General features: G+C 40.1%; 1 pseudogene and 1 gene segment (V, D, J or C); both read left to right on the plus strand.

Annotated features, from left to right (window-relative positions):
* Positions 1-1,525: 1,525 nt before the first annotated feature.
* LOC308528729 (small nuclear ribonucleoprotein-associated protein N-like) lies at positions 1,526-2,026 on the plus strand (annotated as a pseudogene). The gene has a single exon. The product of its transcript is annotated as a small nuclear ribonucleoprotein-associated protein N-like (transcript).
* A 9,804-nt stretch (positions 2,027-11,830) lies between these two features.
* On the plus strand, positions 11,831-12,847 carry LOC308522178 (T cell receptor alpha variable 14/delta variable 4-like). The segment is given in 2 exons: positions 11,831-11,879; positions 12,453-12,847.
* Positions 12,848-15,057: the final 2,210 nt, after the last annotated feature.

Consider the following 15,057-nt stretch of genomic DNA (forward strand, 5'->3'; position numbering starts at 1 on the left):
ATAAGGTGCTGAAGGCCTGGGGCAGGGGGCAGTGGCAGGCTGGAGGGGGTCAATGGGGAAAAAAGAGGACATATGCAAAACTTTGAACAACAAAGAATTATTTTTTAAAAAGTGTATACATAGACACTTCAATAAAGCATTTTAGAAGTTCCTTACAACACTGAATACACTCTTACCATACAACCCAGTAATGGTGTTCCTGGGTTTTACCCAAAGGAGTTGAAAAGTTATGTCCACACAAAAACTTGCTCATCAGTGTTTTTAGCCCCTTTATTCTAAGTTGCCAAAACTTGGAAGCCTCCAATATGTCCATCAATAGGTGAATGGGTAAATGAATGCTGGTCCATCCAAACAATGTAGTATTATTTGATACTAACAAGAAATGAACTATCAAGCCATGAAAAAACAAGGAAAAGTAAAATGTATACAGATAGTCCTCAGGTTACGTCGGACTCAATGTACGTTGTTTAGTGGTTACGTCGCCATCTCCCATTTATTTATTAAAAAAAAGTTCCATCATTTAGACGTATATACATATGTGCTTTATGTCTTTTATTATTTATTTAACACAAGTAAAGGTCAGAATTGTTATCTTTCTTTTAAATTTTTTTACTGTTTCACTTCATTTCTGCTGTGCATGTGCTCCATGTGAGTGACGTAGCTCCTTATGTAGGTGGGTTCTGACTTATGGTGAAAATCACGTTATATTGGGCCATAGGAATGGATCTCCAATGTAACCTGAGGACCTATTGTATTACTAAATAAAGAAGCCAACTGGAAAAGGCAATGTACTATATGATTTCAACCACATGACATTCTGGAAAAGGCAAATCTATGGGGACAGTAAAAAGACCAGTGGTTGTCAGGGGCTGAGGGAAGCTGGAGGGATGACTAGGCAGAGCACAGATAATTTGTAGGTTGGTGAAATTAGTCTCTATGATACTATAATGATGAAGACATGTAATTATACACTAGAGGTCCAGTGCATGAAATTCGCGCACAGGTAGTGTCCTTAGAGGCTGCCAGCTACTGGTGGGGGCCTCCCTTCCCCCAGTTTGCCAGTGGTCCCGCCCCCAGTTGAACTCCCAGTTGAATTCCATGTTGAGGGGACAATTTGCATATTAGGCTTTTATTATATAGGATTTGTGTAAATCCATAGAATGTACAACACAAAGAGTAAACGCCATGATGGTACACTATGAACTTTGGGTGATCATAATGCGTCAATGTAGGCTTATCAATTGTTAGAAATATACCACTCTTGTGGGGAAGTTCATAATGGGGGATGCTATATGTATGTGGGGGGAGGAGGTACATTGGAAAAATCTGTACCTTTTTCTTAATTTTTCTCTGACTCTAATGACTGGGGGAAGAAAAAAAAGTCTCCACCCACTGTGGGAAGCTTCTGCCCCAGCTTGCAGTGCCTATAGCAGAACCTGCATCATACCTTTATCTGTGGCCTTCCCTTAGGTCTTAAGGATCCCGACACTTTACTGTGGACGTCGGACTTGGTGGAACCGCAATCATGACAGTGGGGAAGAGCAGCAAGATGCTGTAGCACATCGACTACCACATGCACTGCAACCTGCAGGACGGACGCATCTTCATCAGCACCTTTAAGGCCTTTGACAAGCACATGAACTTGATCCTCTGTGATTGTGATGAGTTCAGGAAGATCCAGCCAAAGAATGCGAAGCAGCGCGAGAGAGAAGAGAAGCGGGTTTTGGGTCTGGTGTTGCTGCGCGGGAGAACCTGATGTCCATGACTGTGGAGGAACCTCCCCCCAAAGATACTGGGATCGCTCGTGTACCCCTTGCAGGAGCTGCAGGAGGCCCTGGGGTTGGCAGGGGGGCTGGCAGAGGAGTACCAGGTGGTGTTCCTATTCCGCAGGCTCCTGCGGGGTTAGCAGGCCCTGTCCGCGGGTTTTGGGGAACCTCCCACAGGTAACGACTCCACAGGGACGAAGCCCTGTTGCAGCTGCCCTGTTGAGGCCACTGCCAGCATTGCTGGAGCCCCAACTCAGTAGCACCAGGTTGGGCATCTCCCTCCTGCAGGCATTATGACTCTTCCACCTGGTATGAGACCACCCATGGGCCCACCAATTGGGCTTCTCCTAACTCAAGGGACACCGATAGGCATGCCTCCTCCATGAATGAGGCCCCCTCCTCTCCTTCCCACCGTTTCTCCTCCCCCCCAGGGATCAGAGGTCCATCTCCCCAGGAATGCATCCGCCAAGACCCTAGGATACTGTTGTCCTTAGCCTCTCTTTTCCTGCAATGCATCTCCTGAAACTGTGTAGGGTGTTTGAGCTTCTGTCCTCTCTTTGCTGCATTAATATTTGCTAATAAATGAATAGAGCAACCACAACAAACACTCCAAAGCATATTAAACTTATAATTACATGAAACTGATTTGCATGAAGAGTTAAAGCATTTCAGAAAACTGGATCCACTAAAAACATTATCTAATGGCACTTTTTCCATTCGTTATTTTACTTTTAATTGAATTTATTGGGGTTACATTGGTCAATAAAAGTATATAGGTTTTAAGTGTACAGTTCTACAATGCATCATCTGCACATTGCATTATGCACTTATCATCCAAAGCCTAGTCTCCTTCCATCACCGTTTATTTCCCCACTTACCATATTCCACTTGCTCCCAACCCTCATCCCTCTGGTAATTACTGTACTGTTGTCTGTGTCCCTGAGTTTTTTTCTTAATCTTTTCACCTGTTTCATCCAGTCCTCCTCCCCTCTGATAGCTGTCTGTTTTCTGTATCTATGAGTCTGCTTCTATTTTGTTTGTTTATTTTGTTCACTAGATTCAGAATATAAGTGTAATCATATGGTATTTGTCTTTCTCTGACTATCTTATTTCCCTTAGCATAATACCTTCTAGGTCCATCTATTCTGTTGCAAAGGTAAGCTTTCCTTCTTTATGGCTGAGTAATATTCCATTATATATACATATGTACCACAGCTTTTGTATCCACTCATTTACTGATGAGCACTTAGGCTACTTCCAAATATTAGCTATTGTAAATAGCTCTGTAATGAACATAGGGTACCTATATTCTTTCAAGTCAGTGTTTTGGGTTTCTTTGGTTATATTCCAAGGAGTGGAATCACTGGGTCATAAGGTAGTTCCATTTTTAAATTTTTGAGGAAGCTCCATACTGTTTTCCAAAGTGGCTGCACCAATCTACATTCCCAGCAACAGTGCATGATGGCTCCCTTTTCTCTATATCATTGCCAACACTTGTCAGCTGTAGGCTTATTGATGATAGCCATTTTGACAGATGTGAGACCATTACAATTCTAGAAGAAAACACAAGCAGTAAAGTCACAGACATTTCTTGCAGCTATATTTTCTAGCTGATATAGTTCCTCGGGCAAGGGAAACAAAAGAAAAATAAACAAAGAAGACTACATCAAGCTAAAAAGTTTTTCCGCAGCAAAGAAAACCATCAGCAAAATGAAAAGACAACACATTTAATGAGAGAACATGTTCACCATGATACATCTGATAAGGACTGGCTGGGAATTTTGAACAGCGAAGTTAACTTTGCAAGGAAAAATGGCAGATGGCATAATGCAATTGGTTTGTTTTAGAGAGTGTTTCTTGCTTTGCATATTAATAAGCTCATTCTCCTCCTCTAGGTTCTCCTAGTTGTGGAAGTTAAAAAAAATTTTTTTTTCCCTACAGGTTCTATGTGATATGTTATAGATATGCATAGAAGAAATAAGTTTCCAGAAGAACATCCTGTTTACCCCTGATTAGCCATGAAGCCACTTTAATCTCACTGTGTGTGAAGATTTTTACACTTGGTGTTAAAGTCCCATCTTACTATGGACATCTAGATCCATCACTGATCTTATAGGAGAAATGAAAACACAAATAGAAACTTACCCTGAGGATCTTGTCTCTGTCAGTGAAGAGGCCCCAGGGTTGGTTAGGGGAAACCTCAGACCCACTAGGTTACATGTGAATGTAAAAATTGTCTTAGGGTTCCATGATGCAGTACAATTTCTCAACACTCACATACCTTCTGCATTACATGCAACCAGTCTTCAATAAATATTTCTCTGTTAAATAGCATGAAAGGAATCTCAGAGTTTTAAGAGCCCGTAAATATCTGCTAGTCCAACCTGATTTTATAACAGAAACTAAATCTAAGATGCCAATAGAAAACAATTAGATAGTAAATGAGCTGGGAATAGAAAGAAATTGGACTTTCTCATATTTTCTTCAGCAATATTTCCCTTGCTTCCTTCTTGAAGTAGCATATTTCTGAATAAAAAGGAACTGTCTAATGCAAGCCCAGCTACTAAGATCTCTGCTGTTTGGTTCTGGAAAGGCCATGATCAATCATCTGTCCACTGGAATAGAGAATTCCAATTATTGTTAACTTTTGACACGTTGGACAGGAAAGGAGACTAAAGTTGAACCACTGTTACTGTATCAGTAACCAGACCATCACTCACTGGCTTCTGTAAGAGGAAGCCAAAGGTGATGATGCCACCCTCAACACACACAGATGTATTTCTAAGGGCTTTCCTGGAAGTAGCTCATAAATTTGTTATCCCAAGTGGACATTCTTTGAAGGCAGAATATGAGTATAATGAACATAACTCACATATTGTCAGCAAAAATGATAGTTGGAATTTGAAAACTCAGGTAGGCGGCAGTCCATGAAGGTGCCAGGTAAAGGTTTTTCAGGCCAACATTTTGGTGATGGGTAAAACTATATTCTATGGATTAATCATGGAGCTGATTTTGTCCAAGGCCTGGATATATCTGTGCTGTAATTAAGACATGAAACAGTGGTTTTCATATGAATGGTCACGTTCACACCATCAGCATCAGATCTGTATGCCATAACTATCAAAAGGACAAATATTGACTCTATGTCTCCAAAAAGAAGGAAATGTGCCCAGAGAAAGATTTGAGAAATTTTATCTTATGGAGAATAAAAGACCCTCAAAATCCAGAAGTGTTACATACTTAAAAACACACATTTTACAGATACACGTATATTTATATATTCAGTTGATATATTTTTAAAAAATATATTTTATTGATTTTTTACAGAGAGGAAGGGAGAGGGATAAAGAGTTAGAAACATCGATGAGAAAGAAACATCAATCAGCTGCCTCCTGCACACCCCCCAATGGGGATGTTCCCGCAACCAAGGTACATGCCCTTGACCGGAACTGAGCCCAGGACCCTTTAGTCCGCAGGTGACACTCTATCCACTGAGCCAAACCAGTCAGGGCCAGTTGATATTTTTTTACCATAGCTGTCTTTAAATCTTTAAGGGTGTGAGAGGTGGAAGAGAGATCAGATTTATTCTTTGTAATCCCAGAAGAAAAGTGAGTTCAAATAATCAGAAAGGAGCTCCCACTTCTGGATGTGAGGTAGTCTTGGTTTCTCAGGGACCATTTAGGGTCAGTTCCTGTTTGTACTATTTCCTTACCAGACACAGGCAATCGAGAAGTAAAAGTGGGTAAGAAAGGGTTTTTGGCAGACAAAGATAATTCTGGAAACTCACAGGACTGAAGGACTTTATCAACGTCTTAGGGCAAGAACAGTGTAGTGGAGTTTGTGAGAAAAATGATAGAGTGTGAAATCTGAGACAGCGATGGCCAGAGAGGCAGGATCCATGCCAGGAGAACTGGATTATACTTTAGATAAAATTCTACTAAGGATATGAGTTAGTAATTGTATTTTAGGACAGGTTATCCATCTTGATAAGAAAATTAAACCATGCCAAGAATAAACTTACATGTAGTTTTATTTTCTCAGAAGCTGTACTTTTTTAATACTTTGAGGAATATAAGACACACAGCATTAACATAGATTTCTTTTAAAATTTATTTATTGATTTGAGAGATAGAGAAACATTGATGTGTTCTTCCACTTATTTCTGCATTCATTGGTTGGTTTTTGCCTGTGCCCTGCCCAGGGATCAGACTCACAATCTTGGTGTATTGGGATAAAGCTCTAACCAACTGAGCTACTCAGCCAGGGCCTAGAATAGGTTTCTTACTGTGTGTCAGATTTCTCACTGCAATTTAAGCCAACCTATGGGTCAAATTGTTTCCTATGGTTGAAATATTAATAACTCATGAAAGATATCCCCTGCTCCCTTATCATGGAGATTCAATCCTTTACTTTTAATCACAATCATCTTAATTGAGGAAAGATTCCTAATATTCACTTTGGTACTATCAGTTCTCTGGGAATAGCAAGGTCACAGGCAAAATCAGCTTAGGGGAGCAGGCTTTGAGATAGAAGGTACTTGAAATACCAATGATCTTCTCCCTCAAACTCTAATCTTTTCCTTACATATTCCGTTTAGAAAGAGCTTTTCTTCATAACAGACAAATGAGGATGACAGGTTTAGCTAAAAAGGAAGGGATTTTTAATTTAAAAAATGTTCAATTACAGATTACATTCAATATTATTTTGTATTAGTTTCAGAAGTATAGCAAAGGGCTTAGAAAATTATATACTTTATAGAATGGTCCTTATGCTGCTTCAAGGGCTCACCTGGTCCCACACATAGTTATCACGCTATTATTGACAATATTCCCTCTGCTTTAATCTACATCTTTGTGAGTAATCTGTAACTACTATTTTGCACTGCTTAAACCCTTCACCTTTTTCATCTAGTCTACAAATGACTGTCTGTTGTCTAAATCTATGGGTCTGTTTCTATTTTGTTTGTTTCTCTTGTTCATTAGATTCTACTTGTAAGTGAAATCATATAGTATTTGTCTTTCTATGTCTGACTTATTTCCCTTGGCATTATACACTCTAGGTCAGGGGTCCTCAAACTTTCTAAACAGGGGGCCAGTTCACTGTCCCTCAGACCGTTGGAGGGCTGGACTATAGTTTAAAAAAAAAACTATGAACAAATTCCTATGCACACTGCACATATCTTATTTTGAAGTAAAAAAACAAAACAAAAAGGGAACAAATAAAATATTTGTATTTGCATGTGGCCCGCGGGCCGTAGTTTGAGGACCCCTGCTCTAGGTCCATCCATACTGTCATAAAAGTAAGATTTAATTAATTTTTAAGGCTGAGTTGTTTTCCATTGTGTTTGTGTATGACAGCTTGAAGAGGAAGATTTTATATATTTTTTTGCTTAAGAGAGTGAACCTTTGAGTTTCCAGATTTCAAACATGTAAACCCAGGCCTTGTAGAATAAATACCAACAGCATCTGACTCTTTCCAAAATATTAACCATGATTCAGTAGTGTGCAGAGTTACAAACCTTGATCTCTATATTCTTCCATATTCTCTGATCTGACTTAGTTTATTTGACCAATTGTTGTTTTGAGTCCCTCAGAGGCACAGGGTAAGAGAACATTTAACAGCAAGCTCAGTAGTTGTGAATGCAACCACAAGATGGCAGTGCACCTGTGCTGATGCAGAACATGTGGAGGGTGCATTTTAGTGGATTCTGAATGAACAGGCTTTGGCAGAAGCACAGTCTTTTTCTTATTGGCTGGGTAGAATGTGAGAAACCCCTATGATGGTCATAGGAAAGGAGGGGTAACTTGATAACAGCAGTAGCTCCCCTGGCTGTGATTGCAGGTGCACAATTGATCCTAAATGGGAAAAATGATGAAGACATCCATTGGAGCTTTGTTCATGTTCTTGTGGCTGCAGCTGGACCGTGAGTTGAGGGTTTATGGGAAACAATATATTAGTGGATATTCTTTAGAAGCAACACTGGCTTTTTTCAGGGTTCCTTAGTTACTGGATAAAAAGAAAATGATAAAGTTTAATGATCTGGTCACTGTTCTCCTTTCTCTGTCTTTTTCTTTCTGCATAGGGGTCAGCCATGGAGAGAAAGTGGATCAGCATCCTTCTACCCTGAGTGTCCAGGAGGGAAACACCGCTGTTATCAACTGTTCTTATTCAGACAGTGCCTCAAGTTACTTTCCTTGGTATAAACAAGAACCTGGAAAAGGTCCCCAGTTCATTATAGACATTCGTTCAAATAAGGACAAAAACCAAGCTGGAAGACTCACTGTTTTATTGAATAAGGCAGCCAAACATCTCTCCCTGCACATGGCAGCCACCCAACCTGGAGACTCAGCTGTCTACTTCTGTGCAGCGGGTGCACATTGCTTCCCAGGCACCTGCATCCTGCACACAAACCTGCGAGTGGGGCAGCCCCCTCTGCCTGGGACAGACCTGCAAGCACAGCATTTGTCTTATTGCTTATTTGCAAGTGGAAAATAGTGTGTTGGTATAAAAACACTTAATAAGAGGTCAGTTTCAAGATGACCCAGAAAGGGTTATAACATATGGTTGGATGTTTGTTGCTTAATGGATTCTTGAAGTGAGTTAGTAATGTTTAATTTTGAAACTTAGGCTTTAAAGGTGACTTTATATTTGCTATTTAAACTCCTGTCCTATAAAAAATCCCTTAGCATCAATATCACAATCTTTATTATGATTGGTCATTTAGTTATTTTGTTTTGAAAACAGCATTTATTATTTTTGATTAAAATTATTACATGCCAATTATAGAAAATATGTGTAATACAAAAAATGTGAACCTGATAATAATGTAAGCAGATAATATTCCTAACAGTCAGGTTACATTTCCATCAATTTTTGGTGTAATTAGAATCATGATTTTTCACTGAATTGTATATCTTGAATTGAGCATTTCCATTTCATCAAGCCTTCTCCTGCAACACCTGCTATTTAATAGTTCTATGAGAAATTTTAGTAAATTACAGATTTATATTAATTTTCTTCTACATTTGTGGCAAAATGTGACAGTTTTTTTTTCTATGTGTTTTGACCACTTTACTGTTAAAAAAATGTGACATTTTTTCAGAGCCCGGTGATGGTATATATGTACTCTTTGTGTGTTTGAGGAAATCAGGGTAGGACAGGATTTTAGAAAGTGAGCTTCTTATTAAACACACAAAGCAATTCTCTTTTACAAAATTCTGTACATATTTGTTCACATTTATACTCTCATGGAATTTAAAAGATTGTGTTGTATATTATTCATTGCTATCGCCTCAGTACTCAGCACGAACTTTCCCACATAGTTGATAATCAGTAGATGTTTGTTAAAGATAGAAAGGTAAATTTTGGTATTTACTCATGATTTTAATTTAAGCTTTGTGATAGAATTAAATTTATATATTGATTTCTGGGGATCAGAACTCCTAATGTGTGTATTTGATGATTTCATTATGTAAGAACAAACATATAGTTTCTTTCTATCTATACATGTCTTTCTCAATAAAACTCTGTTATTTTAAGACAATTAAATCTATTCCTTGACTTGTAATTTTTTGCTCCCATTATGATTCTAATCTTTCTTTTCGGGCTATATAGGAAAGTTTTTATAAGTATTTATGAACTACCTTACTATTATTAGTGGAATGCACAAAGGCATTAGATGAATGGATAATTTACAGATAGCTTGTGACAAATATCCTTGCCTCATCTTCATGGTTCAACTGAATAAACTTTACTAATCACAACCTTTTTTTAAAAAAAGTCAATTCTTTTAATTTTATGGATAAATAAATGGAATGAAAAATGTTTCATGAATCATTAATTTCCCAATTATCCCACCTGTGGTCCTGGGTAGATTATTTTCAAGATCTCTTATATTCTCCCTAAAGAATTGGTGACTGGTATGGAGAGATAATTGCCCTTGGCTGAGGTATGGTTGTCAGTAATTAATTGTTTTTTCTTATAAGGAAATGCATCACATTAAACCAGATGCATAACATGTGAACAAGAAAGGCCAGTATTGTAGCCCAACACCTCAATGACTTCCATTATTTCCTCACTATAACCACTAGCTCCAGTCCAGTAAAAGCAAGGTGCCTGTTGATTGGCCCATTTCCTGGAAGATAGGAAGAGGAATGCATGATGCATGGCTTTTGTTTTATTGGTTTATTCTTCCTAAACCAAATTAGAAGTGAGGGAGAGAGGGCACAATTACCATGGACCTAACTGTTTATCAGGTATACATGGGAATTGTTTTATGAAAGAAGAAATCCTCTGGTCAGAGATGCAGGGTCAGTACATACTTAGGCTCATTCAGACTTTAAACCTTCACTGCAGTATTGGTTTCCTCCCTTTGCTGGACAATTCACTACAAACATTATGGCCTTTTTTCCATCCTGCAAAACCAGACTGTGTGCTGACAGCTTCCCTATTGCTTGCTTTCCCCCGGGTGGTGCTGACTGCTCAGATGGTGTGGCTTCACCCAGTCCCGCACAGTGGGGCCCTTTCTGAGCCCACAAACTAGCCATCTGTAGAGGCTGACTCTTGTTGCCCTCCCGTGTGCACTGGTAGCCGGCCACCAAGTGGAATGGTGTTTGGGTGAGGCACTGAACATTGGGGATGCTTGTGGACCAGTTGTGGGAATCTGCAGGCAGGGTGTCCCCAGCATCTCATGTGCAGGTTACTGTTGTCGTCTGTCTGTGCTGCAGTTAATGGGATCTGTGTCCCTTTAATGTCCACTGAGAGCCCTGGATGCTGTTCCAGGTGCTTCCCACTTCCCAGCTGGGCAGCTCACCTCAGTAATGGATGGGGCAAGAATGAGGCGAGTCTCTTTGGCAGCTTCCCCTAAAGTTGGGAGAGCCAGGGCTCACTCACATACTCTCACTTTCCCCTGTGGGAAAAATCAAAGGCCCAGAAGATTTCTATTGGCACTGCACCATGCTGCACCCGGGAAGGTGTGACTAGCGAAAAATAAAAACATTCCTCCTACCCTTTAACATGCTAGCAATCTCAAATATTTTTTGTTCTCACACAGTGTAACTTCTGTGCTAGATTCCTGAACTTCTCCACAGGCACTCTACTTAGTGTATAATTGTGAAAATTGTTTGTTTGTTTTGGAGGGTAGAAAATTCCCATTTAACTATTTTGATTTCAATACTTAAAAAAAATTGTAAATCCTCACCCCAGGATATGATTTTATTGATTTGAGAGAGATGGAGAGATAGATAGATAGAGAGAAACATCAACCAGTTACCTTCGTTGGGGCCCCTACTTGGATCAAACCTGCAACCTAGGAATGTGCCAGAGAGGAGGGTGGTTGCAGACCCAGGTGAAAAAAAAAAAGAATGGATTAAGAAGTACAAATTGTCCCTAACCGGTTTTGCTCAGCGGATAGAGAGTAGGCCTGCGGACTGAAGGGTGCCAGGTTTGATTCCGGTCAAGGGCATGTACCCCGTTTGCGGGCACATCCCCAGTAGGGGGCATGCAAGAGGCAGCTGAATCAATGTTTCTCTCTCATCCATGTTTCTAACTCTGTATCTCTCTCCCTCTCCCTTCCTCTCTGTAAAAAATCAATAAAATATATTAAAAAGAAGTACAAATTGATAGTTATAAAATAGTCACTAGGATGTAAAGTACAGCATAAAGAATATAGTACAAAATATTGTAATAACTATGTATGGTACCAGGTTGGCACTGAAAATATTGGAGGGAACACTTTGTAAAGTATATGATTGTCTAACCACTACTATACACCTGATATAAAAACAAAATAATATTGGACATAAAGGGTAATTTAAAAATAAAATTAAAAAAGAGTTGGTTAATGCAAAAGGAAGTGTGGGTTGGGGGAGACTCTCAGCCAGTACATAGAAAGTTTGACGTGACCCACAGCAACGTCTGCACCAGAAACCCTGTTTCCTGTTCTGGGGCAGCAGCAGCACCCAGCTCAGCATTTCTTCTCTCCATCTGTCAGTACCTCACCTTGCAGAGCCCTAACACTGAAGAAGAAAAAGAAGATATCTTCCACCAAGTGGGAGAACTTGAACATGTCGGTCTCCGGTCTTCTGAGGGTGGTCATAACTTCCATGTGGCTAGGTAAGGGTGCCCCAATGGGAATGGGTCTTCTCTGTGACATAACAACAGGGGGTGCAGGCAGTCTTTTATGAGTACCCTGGAAGGAAAGCTGGCTGGGAGTAAAAAAAATTCTTTCTGTGTGGTACATCTACACAATAGAAGACCACTCCACTATAAAAAAGAGGGCACTTTTACCATTTGCAACAGCATGGATGGAACTGGAGAGCATTATGCTAAGCGAAATAAGCCAGTCAGAGAAAGATAAATACCACATGATCTCACTCATATGTGGGATATAATGATCAACATAATTTGATGATCAAAAATAGACCCAGAGACAAATGGCAGAGGAGGTGTGTGTGTGTGTGTGTGGGGGGGGGGCAGAGAGCAACCAAAGGACTTGTATGCATGCATATTAGCATAACCAATGGACACAGACACTGGGGCAGTGGGGGCTTACCAGGGGTGGGAATGGCTGGTGGCGGGAGGTGAGGATTAATTGGTGAAAAAGGAGACATATATATACAAATGTATATTTTTTTCTGCCCCACATCACTTATCCCATAACCTTCTGTTTGTATTTTTTTCTCTTAGGATCCAATATTGCCCAGAAGGTAACTCAAGGCCAACAAGCAATACTGGTGCAGGAGAAGGAGGCTGTGAGCCTGGATTGCACATATGACACCCGTGATCCAAATTATAGTCTATTCTGGTACAAGCAGCTCAGCAGTGGGGTGATGATTTTCCTCATTCGTCAGGACTCTTACAACCAGCAAAATGCCACAGGAGGCCGCTACTCACTGAATTTTCAGAAAGCAAAGAGCTCTGCCAACCTTGTCATCTCAGCTTCACAGCTGGAGGACTCAGCAGTGTATTTCTGTGCCCTGAGTGAGCCCACAGTGAGAGGCGTGTTAGAAGGAGGTGTACCAAAACCCCAGGCTCTGCTTCATGCATCCACCTGCTGTAGGGACCAAGGCGGGGAATTGTAATCACAGACAGGAAGCGACAAGGGCTGTGGCAGCACAGGTGTAGGTAGGGTTAGAGGGAAAACACTCTATGAAAATACCTCTCTAGGTTCATGGAACATGTGTAGAGTTATCATTCATCAAAAACATCCATATCTTTGAAAATTTGGGTTGAAATTGTTTATTGGATATAAAGAAGAGCCACAATAAACTGTTGTAATGTACCCCGCGAATCAGGAAGGACGCCTCAAGGAGTCGAATTAAAGAGTCACATTTATTGCAATCCGGGACTATGAGGGGTCATCCCCAAATCTCATAGTAATAAGATGGTGGCAAAACCAGACTTATATAGGCAAAAATCACAAAGGTATTGATTACATCTCAGGGTTTGGAATGTGGCACCTGGCTCCCAAAAAAGCAGATTACAGAAGCAGAATTAAGCATGTTAATTACAGTTTCGGGTCTCGAGGTCACTGAATTGACAGAAATACATTATCTAGAGTCCTTGGGTAACCTGGGTTAAACTTAGGCATGTTATCTAAATTACAGTTTTGGGTCTCTGGATCACTGAGTTGATAGAAACGCATTATCTGGAGCCCTCGGGTCTCCCGACAACTGAGTTGTCAGGACAATTTAGAGTAATTGTGCTGTCCTGGTCTCGGGACACTGAGGCAGCTGGAACGCACCACCTGTGGCCACTAAAACAATTTAGGGTAATTGTGCTGTCCTGTTTCCAGGTACAGTAGAATGTGCTCTCTAAGACCAGTATGATAACAATCAATGGGATAGTCATTCAATCTATAAGGCATTCAATCGAATGGGATGACTTATACAATTTAGAAAATCAAAGTAACTTTTATATTGTTAAGCCAAACAACAGGGTTAGAGTTAAACTACAGTTTCCACCTGAGATGGTTGCTACCATACTTCAAAACAACTTACCGTTGGTGACAGATTGAGCTAGAAGAATTGACTAAGGAAATTCAGAAACATCTGACTCAAAAATCAGTAAAACTCTAAAATTGTCAGATTTTCCCTATCAGTTTGTTCAATAAATATTTATTGAGTATATTTTATTTTAAAGGCATTGTTTTTAATAACGAAGGCTATGGAATCTTTCTGTTTTTCTCTTTTTTACGTTATGGTCTTTTATATTGTTTAATGAGTTAGTTTAAGTTACATTTGTTAGCTGAGGTAAGGTACCCTCATTTCCTTTCTAAGGTGCCTACTATGTGACAAACTTTGTGTTCTTCCATCTTATTCATACTCTAGCTTGGAAGAGCTCATTTCAGATTTACCTGTATTCCACCAGTCTTACTCATAAAATGATCAATAATTACTGGCTCTAGAAAAACATTGTGAAGAAGCAGACTGTGAATTACTATTTTCTACCTTGTCCTTAACTTTACCACCATTCTAAAAGCTTTTTGCCATCATGTTGCACAGTTGCACACTTCCTTGCCCTCTTTCTTTGTTTTATCAGTGCTCCACAATCCCAAATCCTCATCCTCTAATATTTCCTCCTTCTATGTCTAACCCCATTGTCTTAGTGCCTTATAGTTTGATTGGTAATGGGTGTTTCATAAGTGACCTTGTATTGTACTCACTCTTATATTTACACTAGAGGCCCAGTGCATGAATTCGTGCATGGGTGGGGTATGGCCGGCCTGCCTCGATTGGGCTGATCAGGCTGGGTTGGCTGGCAGGAGGGGCCGGGGGCAGTTGGCAGGCTGGCCCCACCCCTGATCGGGATGGGGTAGCTGACCAGGGGCAGGGCCAGCTTGGGGGAGGGGCTGCAGGCTGTTGGCTGGCCAGCCTTGCCCCCTGGTGGAACTCCAGGTGGAGGGGACAATTTTCATATTAGCCTTTTATTAAATAGGATTTGGAAAGCAGACGTGCACAGTAGAAATCAGAAAAGGAGTGTCTTTAGAATATTTAAGTTATTAACATTTTGCCATTTTAATGTACATTTTTACTATTTTAGGTTTACAATTGAGTGATATCAAGTATGCTTACATAGTTGATCAAGAAGCACAACTATGTTATCTCTAGAACTCTATTCATCTTGATAAACTGAAAATTTCTACTCCTTAAACAGTAACACTTGATTCCCCCTATCCCTCCAGGCCCTGGCAACTACCCCTTGAGTTCTCATTCTATGAATTTGACTATTTCAGATGCCTCATAAAAGTGGACTAATGCACTATTGGTCATATTGTAACCTATTGCATCTA

Source organism: Myotis nattereri (assembly GCF_964212035.1).
Source record: "Myotis nattereri genome assembly, chromosome: 1".
Classification (NCBI taxonomy): domain Eukaryota; kingdom Metazoa; phylum Chordata; class Mammalia; order Chiroptera; family Vespertilionidae; genus Myotis; species Myotis nattereri.